Source organism: Haemaphysalis longicornis, unplaced genomic scaffold (assembly GCF_048455015.1).
Source record: "Haemaphysalis longicornis isolate Haplotype H1 unplaced genomic scaffold, Haemaphysalis longicornis Haplotype H1 scaffold_13, whole genome shotgun sequence".
Lineage (NCBI taxonomy): Eukaryota > Metazoa > Arthropoda > Arachnida > Ixodida > Ixodidae > Haemaphysalis > Haemaphysalis longicornis.
This window is the reverse complement of record NW_027526233.1, coordinates 2735524-2748835: the sequence shown is the minus strand read 5'-3', so window position 1 is coordinate 2748835 and position 13312 is coordinate 2735524.

Sequence of the window (13312 nt, the reverse complement as noted above, 5' to 3'; positions counted from 1 at the left end):
TGAGATGAGGAAAGCAAGGGTATCTGTAATACATAAAGGGGGGGGATAAATCAACAGTGTCCAACTACAGACCAATATCTGTTCTTCCAGTTTTTTCTAAGGGCCTAGAGAAAGTGATCTATCATCGCATGGAAAATTTCTTTTCTGACAAAAATATTCCATCTGATGCACAATTTGGTTTTCGTAGCGGTCGATCAACGGGAACCGCGCTACTCGCACTTAAGGAACACATAATAGATAACATTGAGAAAAAACTATACAATGTAGGTCTCTTTATTGACTTCAGTGGAGCTTTCGATTGCCTGGACTATGATATCTTAATAAAAAAAATTATCTGCATGTGGTATTCGGGGAAAGGCTTCAGACTTGCTGAACTCATACTTACACAACCGTCAGCAATGCGTGTACCTAGACATCTACAAGTCACCGTTTCCTTCTATTGCAAAAGGCGTACCGCAAGGAAGCATTTTGGGGTTCTTGCTCTTTAACGTGTATATCAATGATATTCCAAAAATAGATTCAACTGCAAAATTTATTATGTACGCAGACGACAGCACTATACTTATTTCAGGTACTGATATCAACGATTTAATTGCAAAATGTAACGATGTGCTTAGGAAGCTGTCCGTTTTGTCGCAGTCGAATCAACTTAGCATTAATTCCAATAAGACAAATGTAGTTATCTTCAGGTCTAAAAATGAAGCACTTAACCTGCAAAGTAACATAATTTATGAGGATAAAGTTATTGACACAGTATACGAACACAAGATTCTAGGCGTTACATTTTCTGCACACCTAGGATGGGACACACACATAGTTAACCTTTGTAATAAACTGCCCTCAGTCACTGGAGTACTATCGCGATGCCGGGATTTCCTTCCTGCACAGCTCAAACTGCAAATTTACAACACATTATTTGCATCGCATGTTAACTATTGTAGTCTCATGTGGGCTACGACAAACAAAATAAATGAAATAAAAATTCTGAGGTTGCAAAAGAGAATGATTCGAAATATCGCCAGTATTCCGTATTTGGCATCAACACAAAACGCTTTCCCAAAACAAAACATTATCAAAGTAAACCACTTGTACAGGTTTCCTATTTTAAGCGCATTTGTTTCTGCATCAAACGCACTAAAAAGCGTTTTAATATCACTCTCATCCCTAACAGCAAGGGATACCGATTAACGCACGCGCAGCACAGAACAATGGGTAGTGCTTAGTCCAAGGTTCGACGAAAACTCGTCTGGCGAGGAAATAACATAACATTGTCGTTCTAAGCATGTATAATTACGGCCGAGCCATTTTCGCTTCATATGTGAACAAGGGACCCGTACGGGCCCCGAAACGTCATTTGTTTTACCTATTGTTTTTAGCACTTTGGCGAGTGTAGGTTTTGTACCAACAATGGGTAGTGCTGCGGTTCCGCACTAATAATAGATATCAGGCTCTGAACTTCAACATTCCCACCATTCTAAATGAACATAGTCATACACATTGCTTTTCCCGCAAACAGTTGCGGCAATACTTCGTAAACTTGTAGTTTCCATCACCGTTACAATCATTGCTGGTGTTTTGAATTAATGTGCTATTGCTGTTGTTTCGTGTCTTTCTGTGTATTGAACTGTCTTTTTGTGTTAATGTGTACGAACTGCGAATTTTGAAACCACAATTCTTGCATAACTTTTCGAATTCAGCTTATTGTGAACTACGTACGAAGGATGTACTCTTTCAATTGCTTTCGTTATGAGTGATTTTTTTTCCTTTCTTGAACCCTGCCAAGTGAGGGTTTCCGGGCCACTGTCAAGATGTATTTGAGCAGCTTTTAGCCCGGACGACCTTCCAGTTTCTTCTGGAAGAATAAAGATTATCTTATGTTATCGTATCTTATCTTAAGTGGAGCAGGCTGGCAGGGCTGCGGAACGGTTGTCATAGCTGCAAGCTACTCTGAGTACGTCACGCAACCCTTGTGGGTGGACGTTATTGACCGTATTGCTCTGAAGGCAGAGTGTATCGCCCTGCTGTAACTCCTCCTGAATGATGGCCCCAATCAAAGAACGCACCTCTGCACTCCCAGAGGAGCCGATGGTCCGGGGGTCGAGTTGGAGTCGGATAGCCTGAACATGGTCTAGGCGCTGGCAAATGCTTCGCACATCGGCAATTGTAGCAGGATTTTGAATCGCCCTTGCGCAGAAGGCAAAAGAAGAGAACCGTTTAATGATGTCCCGCACCTTGTCCGTTTCGGACATGTCTTTATTAACTCCACGCCACAGAGCGAGGAGATATTCAATATAGGAAGCATATGTCTCCTCCGCATGCTGCACCCGAGCGTAAAGTTTCTTTTTGGATGCCTCCGAGTGAGCAGAGGATGTACCAAAACTCTTGCGTAACTCTTGGGTGAAACTCGGCAAATCATCGAAGGTTTCCCTATTGTTAAAGAACCAGGTTTTCGCCACTTCGGTTAGGGAAAACGAAACGTTCTGCAGTAACGTATCATCCCACCTTTAACGTATCATTTTAACGTATCATCCCACCGGTTGTACGAACTCACTCGATTCTAGTGGTCGAGCCATTCTTCAACATCATCGCCCCGCAGGCAAGTGAAGTGAGGAGGATTCCGCTGAGGATTCGTGATAGTGAAGGCAGGCTGAACAGGAGCTGCTGCATTGGCAGCGCCACGGCTGCTTTCGTGCTGAATGGGGATGTCTGCCACTGGCAATCTCCGACCTGATCGAAGCTCCAGTGGTGCGACCGACAGAGGAAGACGGAGGAATCGAGCGCAACCCTCCACAACTTGAGAGACAGAGTTGGGAGATGAGAAAGGACCACCTTTAATTAGGCTACCGAGCACAGGCCACTGAAAGAAGGAACCGCGTTGGGATTATGATGATTATTACACAGGAATATTACAGGTGACTGTGGCGATGGGTTCGGATGGGTATTTACTCGCTGTGTTCTACACTACATAGGCCGCTTCCACGAATGCCGCTTCCACGAATAAATACCGGAGCAGTGCACTCCCAATTCAGCAAAATACCGACTTTACTAGCATATTAATCGCACTTTTTTTCCAAAATATAGATGCAAGTTAGGGGTGCGATTATTACGCGAGGTAAAATTTTCGGGAAACAGCTTCAGCGCAGAAAACGCAAGTTCCAGCTCAGAATATTTAGGATAAGTCTCGTTACCATCATAAACATAACAATAAAACATAATAAAAACTTCCCTGTCCACGGAATGACCGCCGAGTGATGCAAAATGCAGTGTTTTTATTGCGGAACGCGCCGGAATTACGGAACGCCCAGCAACGAGTTTGCTATGAGGTGAGAACAAGTCGACCACTGCTGCTGTCACATTGTGGGTCATCAAGACACGGCTACCAGCAGAGCAAGCCGAGGGCATTTTTTTATGTTTTGTGGGTACATTTTCCGCATTTAGTTACAGTTTCTTCCACACCAAGTGATGCTTGCCGATATCGCTATTAGCATCAAGTCCGCGGCAATAATGTAGCCATGCGCGCTTTGAAAGAAGAGGAACTAACGTAAGCACGACCATCGTCGTCTAGACTTGGCACACATACGACGTATGGCTGGGGAAAGTTCAGGGTGCGATCATTGCGCGGGAACTAAAATAGTCATATTTTGTCGAGGAACTTCAGGGGTGCGATCATTACGCGAGTACGATCATTATGCGAGTAAATGCGGTATATATAAATCGTCGCTTTCCTAATGCATGACTGCTGGGCCCCGGATCGTTTTGTACGCAGGTTTTCAGATTTCTTCGAAAGTGAAACGCTTCTCCAAGCGTTAGAACCCAGCACCATCGGGTTCGTGGGCTGGGTGCCTGCAGCTCCCCCGTCTAGGCGCGGACGCACGTGAACTGTTTTCTGGGCATTTGTTGTGAGCGCCACGCGGAAGTCTACAGGACGACGGGCACTTCTGGTGAGGCGCGCGCTCACTTGCGCCGCAAACACAACTGGAGCAATTAAGACCAGGTGTTTGCGATGATGCCGCACACAATACGTGCAGAAACAACCGCTCCGCTGATAAGGGGGCGCTGCGAGCAGCCGCACCTGTCGGGCGCACGTGCGTTTCGCTCTGCAAGACATCCGTGCTAAATCCTGGAAGAATGCCTTGGAAGCCCACCAGACCATCGCGCCAAAGTACGGAACAACTTCCGCCGACTTTCTACAAAGTTTGGTGAATATTCACTCATTTCGCGGGATTTAAAGGCGAATTTCGGCCTCTAACGTGGGAGGCCGAGGTAAGCCTACCCAAGCACGCCTACCCGCCCGGTGCCACTTGGCGCCGAATAGGCCCAGCGGCTGGCACCACCCACTACGACAAACAAAATTAGTTGAACCGCGCAAACTCTTTCTCCGAGCTCCAGGCAGTCTCCAACTTAGCCAGATTACTCCACTCGGCTTGCATAGAGCGCTAGTCCTCACAAGAAACCTCACCCCAGAGGAGGCGGCAGGCATGACTCTTTAAAACAGTGGCACTCTTTAAAAATACTGTCGTGATGACCAGCAATAACAATTATATCAACGATTAACAAGCTTCTGGTGATCACGCAAATCGCCCACGACCAGGCAACCCACAGTGTCACTGTATACGCGCCGGCCGCTCGAGAAACGTGCAAATGTGTCATCCATCAAGTCGAGCGCAACAACGATCCTGCCACTGTGAGGCAACTACTTACTGCCCCACCCGGATTCAATATTGTCGCAGCAAGCATGATGGGAGGCTCCACGACGGCAATTATAACTTTTGAGGAAACATACATACCCCTTTCAGTGAGCCTGGGTGGTGCCATCCACAGATGCAAGCCGCGCCGTCCCAAGGCACAAATATCTTTCAAATGCCTCGGCCTAGGACACATAGTTGATGTGTGCACCCGCGCAACTACTGTACGCTGCCCCACCTGTGTATACGCCAACAAGGACGAAGCTCACACGTGCATCACCAAATGTGTGAACTGTGAGGGACCGCATCGTTCGGACGATGCCAGCTGCTCAAGGAAACTCGAAGCCGACGCAGTGGTACGGCAACAGGCATACATCAAGAGGCTCAATATACGTAAGCATGCCGCTGAATCGTAATCTAGAAGCCAACAACAACCGCCAACAACAGCAGCCAGCTCAAAGCGCGGAGACTCAGACTGCAAGCGGACATGAAGCGCGGAGACTCAGACTGCAAAGTACGCAGTGACGAAAAAATGTGCCTTGTGAAATGGAAAGACAACAAAACCGTTCTAGTTTTGTCCACTGCATTTGGCATTGCACCAGAAGGAAGCTGCCAGAGATGGTCGAAAGACGAGAAAAAGAAGGTCAAAGTGCCGCAACCGGATGCTGTAGCGAAGTACAATCAATTCATGGGGGGGGTCGACTTGATTGACCGTTTTGTTTCGTACTATCGCTTCTCGATGCGAACGAAAAATTCGACGGGTCGCGTGTTTGCACAATTCCTCGACATGGCCTGCTGCAATGGGTGGATGGAGTAACAGAGGCTTTGTGAGCAAAGTGCGACACCGAAGCAGCAAAGGCTTGACCTCCTGACGTTCAAAATGGACATTGCCATTGCTTTGATCAAAGCAGAAACGGCGCCACGATCCAAAAGGTTGAGAGAGGCCGAAGTCGACAGTGACGAGGAAGATGCGCAAGCAAGTGCAACAAAGAGAGGCAAGGTCACTGCTCTCCCCCCTGATGATGTCCGGTATTACATGATGGGGCATTTTCCCGAGCAACAAAAGCTTGGATCCCACAACAGGTGCCGAAATCCAGGCTGCAGTGGAAAATCAAGAGTGAAGTGCTCGAAGTGCGGTATATGTCTGTGCCTCCAAAACCGCAACTGCTTCTTGGAATTTCACACCCGTTGAGTCCCACAGTCCCCGATCGGGGACAACCAAGTTTGCACACTTCCCTTGTTTGTTCGAGAATAATCTTTTTTTCTAAGCATGATTGTACATAGAAGTGTCCAATAAACGAGTTTGAGAGAAACTGCACCAAAATTGTGTTTTTGGGAATGAAGAGGATACAATAAATACCTCATATATGCAGATGACGTTACCATATGGAGCACAACTGGATCACCTGGACACATCCAGACGCAACTACAAGCAGCACTCAATCGAGCACAACAAGCAGCATTAACAATTGGACTATCATGCTCCGAAAAAAAAACAGAACTACAAACAGTAGCAAACAGACGATGGAAACATCCTCCCGTTAACTTAATCCTGCACGGCAACAATATTCTAGCTCCATCCACTATCAAATTACTGGGACACTACTTCAAAAAAGATGGAGAGCGACAAGCCACAACTAACCAGATACTAAGCAAAGAGAGCAGGTTCTTCAACCTATCAAGCGGATCTCTAACAAAAAAAGGAGGCCTAACGAGGATGCCCTGCTGAGACTGCACGAGGCCCTCGTCATATCGCGAATAAGATACGCAGCCCCATACACCAATTTTACCAGGACACAGCTTAAAAAATTATTCACCCTAACCCGCAAAGCCGTCAAGATATCGTTAGGTCTCCCTATCAGTGCGAGCAACACAGTCCTTGACAAAATGGGGAAAACAGTGACCGTGGACGAAATAGTCGCTGTTCACAAACACAACCATTTGGCAAGACTGAACTAAACCACAGCCGGTCGACAACTCTTGGTGTCCCTAAGATACACGGTCATCCAAGCGGCCCCTCCTATTGCCAAAATACACCCACGAGACTGGCAAAAAATCAAGGTGGCCCCCATACCGAATAATATGGATCCAATACGGCACACAGAAATAAGATCCATTAGAGCAAATTACTTTAATAAGAAACCGATGAGGGAGCTGGACCAAATGCACGCCTACACAGATGCGGCAGCAGCCAACAACACATGGGCAGTAGCATATTGGAACATACTCAACCGATCTTACACTAAGAGCAACATACACTTCCAGAAGGCAGAAGAAGCAGACGCAATAGGAAAAGCGATATCTAACCTCAGTCAACCAACCCGTCCCCTAAATATATACACCAACAGCACGAAAGCCTGCCGAATTATAGCGTCAAGACTCACCCCCCCCCAATCACGGCACATCTATTTCGATATATCCAGGGCACTCTCAAGATATATTAGATTGCGGGTCACGCTGGCGTACTGGGTAATGAGAAAGCAAATAAACTCGCTCGAGAAGCGCACACCGGGCTCCCAGTAACGGCGGCGAAACTCCCAGTGAAACCGAATCAAGCCCGCGACATCTTCACCTGACAGACTACAGGACAGCCATTCAGCAGTTACCGCAGCCGAACACACACCTAGAAAGACACCAACAGACTACATTTAAACAAGCGCAAGCCAGTACACTACACACACCTGCTAGACTACAACTCATGTAAAGTAGGAAAACAGATACACCCCCCGTATGCCGCCTCTGTAATTTGATCGCCAACCACCGAATCATATTGCCGTGAACCATGCATTGGGTTTGTTTTTTTGTGTTTTGCTTTTACCGCCCGGCTGCGCCGGTCTGTGTTATCTCTGTGCCAAGGGAAGCGCGTGCTCCATTCTTTCTTTCTTTGCCGCATGTGTTATCTGTTCTGATAGGGAGAGCATTCTGATCTAACGTGAACAGCCTGGAATAATCTTCTTGGATCTACAATGTTCTCGATGCGAATCGACGGTTCGAGAACCACGCGCGCCGAAAGATAAAAAGCCTGCAGAGCAGACGCCGGGGCATTCGATTCTGCGACGCTCGCCGACGCAAGTCACTTTGTTGACCGCTGCTTCGCCGCCTCTGTATTCTTTTGAGTTGTTAGGGGAGCACAAGTTCGCTCCAAATAAACTTGTTTCTCCTTCAAGACAACTGCGTCGTCCTTGGCTTCGTGACATCTCGTAGAGGTGCTGGGTACTCACCCTTTATGCTCTCTACGACATGTGGAAGCCGCCAAGCCAGCTCAACCAGAGAAAGCCACCGACTGCAAGGATTGCTACCCGAGTTCGGTTTTATGCCAGAAGGGCCCAAGAAAAGGAACGCTGCAACCAACAGCATGGTGCAAGAAACAACGTCGCCAATCGTCCTGCAGCAGCCCCGGGAACCGCCATCGTTCCGGGGAGCCCCCGCTGAAGACCCTGAAGAATGGTTGGAGAAGCTGGAGCGCGTCCGCATCTTAAACAGGTGGGACGACGAAGAAACTTTCCGGCATGTCTGCTTTTACTTAGAAGATGCTGCTCGAACTTGGTTCGAGAACCATGAGAGTTCTTTGACCGACTGGACTCACTTCAAAAGGGAGTTCCTGAAGACATTCACTACCGTTGTGAGAAAAGAGCGAGCTGCGCTTTTGCTTGAAACTCGGACACAACACTCCAACGAAGGGGTTGTGATCTTCGTTGAGGAGATGAAGCAACTATTTTGCCGCGCGGACCCCGAAATGACGAAAGAAAAGAAGTTACGCTTCTTGATGCGCGGTGTGAAGGAGGAACCGTTTGCTGGACTTGTCCGAAATCCGCCAAAGACAGTCGCCGAATTCGTGACCGAAGCCAGCACCATCGAGAAAGCACTCGAAATGCGTGCTAAGCAGTACGACTGGAACTATGTTGGCATGGCCAATGCGAATTGCGTCGACAACGTGCGCATTCCCAAAGATAGCCTACGGGAGACTATCCGCGAAATAGTGAGGGAGGAGCTGCGGAAACTGCTCCCGACGCCGCCGCAACCACAAGTCGCTTCTCTTACTGACGTCATTAGAGAAGAAGTGCAGCAAGCGCTGGGAACTTCAACGACGCCAGTAGCACCTCGCGAGCCGCAAGCCATGACCTACGCGGCTGCTGTACATCGCCCTCGCCCACCTGCACCCTATCGTAACGAGGCTCCGTACCGTCGTCCCCTCTCACCGGCCCGACCACCTGCGGCGGAACCCCCCGCCCCAAGGAAGACCGACGTGTGGCGAACGTCCGACAATCCTCCGCTGTGCTACCACTGCGGAGAGGCCGACCACATCTACCGTCGCTGCCCCTACAGGAGGCTCGGTTTGCGAGGGTTCTCCGTCGACGCACCCCGCCCCCGAACTGGCCAGCGCCCATCGGAGATCGAAGAGTACCTGTCCAACACCAGTCGTTGACCAGCCCGTTTCAACCGTTCGCCGTCACCCTACCCATACCAATCGCCAAACCGCAGTAGCAATGCTGAGTTCTCACGTGGAAGGTCCCCCAGCCCACGCGGGGGAAACTAAAGGAAGCAACTTCTGGAGGTGAAGTTGCTCTACGGCGAAAAACTGGAAACCCTCCAACGACGCAAGGACGCGCCGAAGACACCGATTCACGACATGCCCTCATCCCGACGACCCGACCTAACCCTGACGAGACTCCCGAACACGACGACAGCTACACGGCGCGACGCGTACCCGACATGACCGAGGCTGCCGCTGAGAAGACAAGAACGACGCACAGTGCCCGACCGTCAACACGCACAAGCCGAGACGCGACACCCCGACGCACCCGCAACTCGAGGAAGGCGGCGTCCGACGTCCAGTTGTCCATCGACGGCTTTGACGTAGTCGCCCTCATCGACACGGGAGCCGACTACTCGGCAATGAGCGGGTCATTCGCGTCTAAGCTGAAGAAAGTTACGACAAGATGGGACGGTCCACATATACGCACAGCAGGAGGCCACCTCGTGACGCCAAGTGGAACGTGCACATCGCGCGTCATCATAGACGGCACGACGTACCCAGCGGCGTTCATCATTTTGCCTAACCGCTCCCGCGACGTAATTCTCAGAATGAACTTTTTGACGGATAACGGCGCAATAATCGATCTGCAGACAAAGTCGACAACTTTTTCCTCCGATCACTCTATAACGCCGGAATCGAACCCCGATCACCGTGCTGCTATCAGGATCATCGACGATCACGTCACCCTGCCACCCCGCGCAATCTTGATGATCGCCGTCTACTGTGAGGATGCTACTCCTGACATCGACGCTATCGTAGAGGCTGACCAAAGGTTGCTTCTGAACCGCGGTGTCTCCGTCGCAAGAGGCATTGCGCGCTTTAAGCAATGCAAATCCCATGTTTTGGTCACCAATTTCACCGAGGAGTACCAGCATCTAAACAAGGGCGCTGGAATTGCGTTGCTCGAAGAAACGCAAGAAGCAAGTCAAGTGATCGCGGTCGCTAACTTTGAATGCGCACGCGCAGATGCTTCCAAGCCGCCGCAACCTTTCGACGTGAACCCAGCGCTGCCGCAAGAAAATCGGGACAGATTGCAGGATTTGCTCCATCGCTACAGCGAGTGTTTTTCGGCAAACTCAAAATTACGTCAGACACCCCTAGCGAAGCACCGAATTATAACCGAAGATGGAGCCCGACCTACCCGACAGTCACCGTACCGCGTCTCTTCACACGAGCGGGAAGCCATCCGGACTCAAGTCGATGACATGCTCAGCGACGACATAATACAGCCATCGAAAAGTCCGTGGGCTGCGCCGGTCGTACTCGTGAAGAAAAAAGACGGCACATTAAGGTTCTGTGTTGACTACCGGCGACTGAATAAAATCACCAAAAAGGACGTGTACCCCCTGCCACGAATCGACGACGCCCTCGACCACCTCTGCCATGCGAAGTACTTCTCATCGATGGATTTGAAGACCGGCTACTGGCAAATTGAAGTGGACGAGACAGACCGAGAGAAGACTGCATTTATAACCCCGGATTGCCCGTACGAGTTCAAGGTGATGCCCTTCGGGCTGTGCACGGCGCCAGCAACGTTTCAACGAGTCATGGATACGGTGCTAGCTGGCCTGAAGTGGCACACCTGCCTCGTATACCTCGACGACGTTGTCGTATTCGCCCGGACTTTCGACGAACACCTCTCAAGGTTGGAGTCTGTACTCCGGCCATTCGTACGTCGGGGTTAACGCTAAAGCCTGAAAAGTGCCGTTTCGCGTACGGGGAACTCAAGTTCTTGGGCCACGCCGTCAACGCCGCGGGAGTCCTACCTGACCCAACAAAAACTTCAGCCGTTGCGAACTTCCCAAGGCCGGAAGGCAAGAAGGGCATGCGAAGATTTCTCGGACTGTGCGCATACTACCGGCGCTTCGTCGCAAAATTCGCACGCATTGCAGAGCCGCTCACGCGCTTGACGAAAGATAGCACTCCTTTCAGCTGGGACAACGACCAAGAAAAAGCATTCTGCGAGCTGCAAAAACGCCTGCAAAGCCCGCCCGTGCTCGCTCATTTCGACGAAAACGCCGAAACGGAAATACACAGGGACGCCAGTGATATAGGCTTGGGTGCCGTCCTCGTTCAAAAACAAAGCGGGTGCGAAAAGATTATCGCCTATGCCAGCCGTGGTCTGTCGAAGGAGGAGAAAAACTACTCTGCCTCTGAGAAAGAGTGCCTGGCAATTATATGGGCGATTTCAAAATTTCGCCCATACGTGTATGAAAGACCATTGAAGGTTGTGACAGACCACCACGCGCTGTGTTGGCTCGCCAATTTGAAGGACCCCTCTTGCCGTCTTGGGCGGTGGAGCTTGCGCCTGCAGGAGTTCGACGTTACAGTCGCTTATAAATCCGGCAGGAAACACTCCGACGCCGACTGCCTGTCCCGCGCCCCCGCCGATCCACCAGCACAAGACTCTGATGAAGACAGCGCGTTCTTCGGAATCGTGACGGAGACCGACCTAGCCGTCCAGCAGCGTGCCGACCCTGACTTACGCGTCATAATCGACGACCTCGTACCTCGTAATCATAATCGACTACGTCGCCGTACCTAGGACCTTCAAATGCAGCTTACCAGCATTCAGCCTGAGAAACTCCGTCCCCGTGAAGAAGAATTTCAGCCCCGGAACGAGAACGAATTACCTTCTTGTCGTCCCCGCATACCTTCGTGACGAAATTTTGGAAGCGTGCCACGACGACCCGTCTTCCGGAAATCTCGGCACAGCCCGCACAATCGGAAAAGTCAAGGCGAAGTACTACTGGCCCCGCCTTACATCCGACGTCACCCACTACGTCCGGAGCTGCCGTGACTGTCAGCGACGAAAAACGCCACCGACGAGACCGGCCGGACTTATGCAGCCGATCGCCGTCCCATCAAGGCCCTTCCAACAGATTGGAATGGACCTTCTGGGCCCCTTTCCCTACGTCAGGATCGGAGAACAAGTGGATTGTCGTAGCAACAGACTACATGACACGCTACGCGGAGACCGCCGCTCTTCTGAGGGGGACTGCACAAGAAGTCGCCAAGTTTTCCATAAGACAAGTTGTGCTGCGACATGGAGCCCCTGAAGTCCTCATCACGGACCGCGGAACGGCCTTTACTGCGGAGCTCATGCAAGGAACCTTGCGCTACAGCAACACGGATCACCAAAGAACGACGGCGTACCACCCACAAACGAACGGACTAACGGAACATTTCAGCAAGACGATTGCGGATATGCTATCCATGTACGTCGACGTTGAACATAAGACTTGGGACGAAGTGCTCCCGTATGTCACGTTTGCGTACAACACGGCTATCCAAGAAACCACGCAGATGACACCGTTCGAGCTCGTCTATGGAAGACGGCCGACTACAATACTTGACGCCATGCTGCCGCACGTAGAAGGCGACGACCTGAACGCCGACGTCCAAGGATGCCTTCAGCGTGCGGAGGAGGCCCGCCAGCTCGTTCGAGTTCGTATAAGGGACCAGCAGCTGGTGGATGCCGGCCGCTACAACCTCCGACGCCGAGCCGCCGAGTACCGCCCAGGGGATCGTGTGTGGGTTTGGACTCCCATCCGACGACGCGGACTGAGTGAGAAACTTCTGCGACGGTATTTCGGACCCTACCAGATTCTTTGACGTGTTGGCCAACTCACCTACGAAGTGATCCCCGATGGTGACTCCGGCACATCACGAAGAAGCACGCGGCCCGAAGTCGTCCACGTGGTTCGCTTAAAACCTTTCTACGGAAGATGACGAACTTTAATTTTTATTTGTTCGGACTGTCGCCTATGTTAGTATCGGGTCGATGCACTCTTAGAGGGGGGGGGTAATGCCGCGAACCATGCATTGGGTTTGTTTATTTGTGTTTTGCTTTTACCGCACGGCTGCGCCGGTCTGTGTTATCGCTGTGCCAAGGGAAGCGCGTGTTCCATTCTTTCTTTCTTTGCCGCATGTGTTATCTGTTCTGATAGGGGGAGCATTCCGATCCAACGTGAACAGCCTGGAATAATCTTCTTGGATCTACAATTTTCTCGATGCGAATCGACGGTTCGAGAACCACGCGCGCCGAAAGATAAAAACCCTGCAGAGCAGACGCCAGGGCATTCGATTT